Here is a 4,526-nt window from a genome sequence, read left to right as displayed (position 1 = left end):
TCTTACAGTTGCATCCTATCTCCTCTCCCTCCCCTCCTCCCCCACGGAGTGACCAGCGTACATCACCAAGTGAATGGCCTCGTCGGTGGTGCTAACAAGCAGGAAGGCTGGACCCTGATTGGTTCATCTCAGGTTTAACTCTTAAGGTTTTAGGTCACGGCTGATGGCTGAGGTGGATGGGTGGGTCCGCTTCGCCCCACCCCGCCCCGCCCTGCCCTGCCCTACCCCGCCCCGCCCAGCCCCGCCCCCACAACAACGATATAACATTTGTTTTCAATATTAACAATCTCAGACTTTCATTACGATTTCCTCGCTAAATAAAAAGTTGTTTCTGGGACTTCCTATATTAAATCTTAAATTCAAAAGCTCACCAAGTAAAAAAAAACAAAAATCGAGTATTTAGAATAATTACTAATATAATTTAACTCATTTACACAATTATGGTAATATCTCATTTTCCAATATTAATCAACAACTTTAGTTATCCAAAACTTATAATATTTTAGAAACTGATATTTTGGTTTATTCTTGCATATATTTATTTATTTATTTATTTATTTATTTAATTATCTGTTATTTCTCCAATGTTGACTAACACACAAAGGCTCTGAGTTAAAAAAATAAATGAAAAACAACTACACCCCACCACCCCGTCACTCACACACACCGCCCACCACCACCACCCCGTCACTCACACACACCGCCCACCACCACCACTGGTCACTAACTCACGCCGCCCACCATCACCACCACCCCGTCACTCACCGCCGCCCACCATCACCACCACCCCGTCACTCCACACGCCGCCCACCACCACCACCACCTCGTCACTCACACACGCCGCCCACCATCACCACCACCCGTCACTCCACGCCGCCCCACCATCACCACCACCCGTCACTAACTCACGCCGCCCACCACCACCCCCGTCACACACGCCGCCCACCATCACCACCACCCCGTCACTCCACACACCGCCCACCACCACCACCACCACCTGGTCACTCACACACGCCGCCCACCATCACCACCACCCCGTCACTAACTCACGCCGCCCACCATCACCACCACCCCGTCACTCACACACGCCGCCCACCATCACCACCACCCGTCACTCACACACGCCGCCCACCACCACCACCCCCCGTCACCACACACGCCGCCCACCATCACCACCACCCCGTCACTAACTCACGCCGCCCACCATCACCACCACCCGTCACCACACACGCCGCCCACCATCACCACCACCCGTCACTCCACACACGCCCACACCACCACTCCACCCACACACGCCGCCCACCACCACCACCACCTGTCACTCACACACGCCGCCCACCATCACCACCACCCGTCACTAACACACGCCGCCCACCATCACCACCACCCCGTCACCACACGCCGCCCACCACCACCACCCGTCACCACACGCCGCCCACCACCACCACCCCGTCACCACACACGCCGCCCACCATCACCACCACCCCGTCACTAACCCACGCCGCCCACCATCACCACCACCCCGTCACCACACACGCCGCCCACCACCACCCCGTCACTCACACACGCCGCCCACCACCACCACCCCGTCACCACACACGCCGCCCACCATCACCACCACCCGTCACTCACACGCCGCCCACCACCACCACCCGTCACCACACACGCCGCCCACCACCACCACCACCCGTCACCACACACGCCGCCACCACCACCACCACCCCGTCACCACACACGCCGCCCACCACCACCACCACCTCGTCACCACACACGCCGCCCACCACCCCCGTCACCACACACGCCCAACACCACCACCCCGTCACCACACGCCGCCCCACCACCACCCCGTCACCACACCGCCGCCCACCACCACCACCACCCGTCACACACACGCCGCCCACCACCACCACCCCGTCACTCACACACGCCGCCCACCACCACCACCACCACCATCACCCGTCACCCACACGCCGCCCACCATCACCACCACCTCGTCACTCACACACGCCGCCCACCATCACCACCACCCTGTCACCACACACGCCGCCCACCACCACCACCACCTCGTCACTCACACACGCCGCCCACCATCACCACCACCTCGTCACCCACACGCCGCCCACCACCACCCCGTCACTCACACACGCCGCCCACCACACCACCACCTGTCACTCACACACGCCGCTCACCATCACCATTTACGACAGGTGAGCACGAATATGTAATCCTCACCTTTAGTACACGATTAACGTCACCTCTAATTACCTGGTCCACCTGTCATCATATATTTTAGGGTCATTTCTGTGTTAATGATCTACATGCTGATTTAACGAACTATATGGGCCTCTCTCCTCTGGCCTCTCCCCTCTTCCCACTGGCCTCTCTCCTTGGCCTCTCTCCTTCTGACCTCTCTCCTTTGGCCTCTCCCCTTTGGCCTCTCTCCCTCTGGCATCTTGGCCTTTAAATATTTCCCGTTATCTTTTTGTTATTGTTTATCTTTTCTGCTTGTTTGTGTTTATGTTCGTGTTTATACTTTTAGTTTATTTCGTGTGTGTGTGTGTGTGTGTGTGTGTGTGTGTGTGTGTGTGTGTGTGTGTGTGTGTGTGTGTGTCCATCTTAATTGTTCCCTATCTGTCTGTCTGTCTGTCTTGCCTGTCTGCCTGTCTGTCTGTCTGCCTGTCTCATTATCAGCTTATCTGTTTGTTTGTTTGTCTGTGTATTAATCATCCTTTCTGTAATGCCCATCTGTCCAACACCCCTTCCCTCCCTCAACGCCTTCCCTCCATTCCCTCCCTCAACACCTTCCCTCCATTCCCTCCCTCCTCTCCATCTCTCCCTCCCTCTACCTCCCTCCACTCTCACGTTTGCACACCTGTCCTCATAAAGGTGACCGCCATGTGTGTGTGTGTGTGTGTGTGTGTGTGTGTGTGATTAAATTTTAAATAAGTTACCCATTGAATTAAAAATGAATTTTGGAAAATTTAATTACACTTTTAAGCTAAAGAGGTGACGTCACTTCGGTAATGTTAATGTGACTTATTATTAATTTTTAACTAATAATTTGACACTGACTTTGACACGGACTTTGACACTGACTTTGACACTGACTTTGACATGGACTTTGGCACGGACTTTGACACTAACTTTATACTGATAAATGCTTTGTGTTCATAAGAGTTTTCATTTGACACCAATATGGTCTTTGTGACACCTTCAGTTACTGCCTCAGATTATGACCTTATTTGGGGTCAGATTTTTGGGGCACCTTCGGATTCACGTTCCTTGAGTGAACATCTGTATATGACTACGTTGAAGAATGGCTCTTCACAAACGTAACAAACCATGGTGCTGTAAGACCCACTGTTTAGGTTATAACTGACACCTTAGGGTCCAATACGTCCTTCACCTGACCTCCACACAAAACGAGGACCTCCGTGTTCCTGCCTCCTCCAACCTCTCTCATTATATTACCAACACTTGTACCTGCTGCCTTTACTATTTATTAACTAATTACAGGTAGAAGGAGTTACCTACACTCTCCCTACCACCCTGGCCTAGGATGGAGATGCGTCACACCCTGAGCAGATGACCCACTTCAATACTATAACTTTTATCCCCAGCGGGATTCGAACCCGCGACCTCTGGATTAGAAGTCCAGCGCGCTTTCCACTGCGCCATGGGGATATATATTAAATTCGCTAATGCCTAATAAAAAGGTCACTGATGACTCATAAAGGATAGAATAACAATCAGGATAACTGAGCACCTCACTTAACCTAACCTAACCATGACGCGGGCCAGATAACACTGGCGCTGGTCCACAACGTCCCCATAATGATATAAACCTAACCTAACCTAACCTAACCTAACACAGCTTGGATGGGGCGTAAGATAAACCCAGACGACCAACACGAACAAGAGCACGTCACAGGGTCTAACAAGAGGAGTGACAGAGACACCAGTGGCACTCTTCCTCTCAACAACCTCACCAAACTTGGCACTTACTTCCTTATGGTGTCATGTACTGTATATGATTTAGTTTATATCTGATTAGGTTAGGTTAGGTTAGGTTAGGTTAGGAAAAACATGAGTAAATAGGTTGTTAGGATCTCAAACCCTCGTTACCTACATGACCCTCAAGTATTAGATGCCAAATATACCAAAAGTGTGGAGGGAATTTTGCTCTCATCTATACACAGTAGAGTGTGTCATCCACCTGCCTCGAGACAGTCCTCGGGAGGGATAACAGTACTGCAGTGTGTGAGGGCCTCTTGACGCACTCCACTAGAAGGGGGAGAGATCCGACGAGGCCCTTACACCCACACCCTACACTCTACACCCGATACTCTACACTGCATCATACTCAATGCATCCCACAAACCAGGAGGAGAGGGGGGCAGGAGGGTGTTACACCATCTAGGCCTACACCCACACACTATACACCCACCAGAGGTCAGTATTGTTCCTACACCCACACACTACACCCTCCGACATAAGCCTCAAACATTCTTAACCTTAAAACAAAA

General features: G+C 52.0%; 1 non-coding gene across 1 annotated transcript; it reads right to left on the bottom strand.

The window, feature by feature from the left end:
- Nucleotides 1-3,611: 3,611 nt before the first annotated feature.
- Trnar-ucu lies at nucleotides 3,612-3,684 on the bottom strand. Its single transcript has one exon. It is a non-coding gene; the product is annotated as a tRNA-Arg (tRNA).
- Nucleotides 3,685-4,526: the final 842 nt, after the last annotated feature.

The sequence above is a fragment of the Homarus americanus genome, unplaced genomic scaffold (genome assembly GCF_018991925.1).
Source record: "Homarus americanus isolate GMGI-L3 unplaced genomic scaffold, GMGI_Hamer_2.0 scaffold50564, whole genome shotgun sequence".
In the NCBI taxonomy this organism is placed as follows: domain Eukaryota; kingdom Metazoa; phylum Arthropoda; class Malacostraca; order Decapoda; family Nephropidae; genus Homarus; species Homarus americanus.
Note: the sequence above shows the minus strand (reverse complement) of the source record. Positions and strands in the feature narration are given on the sequence as shown.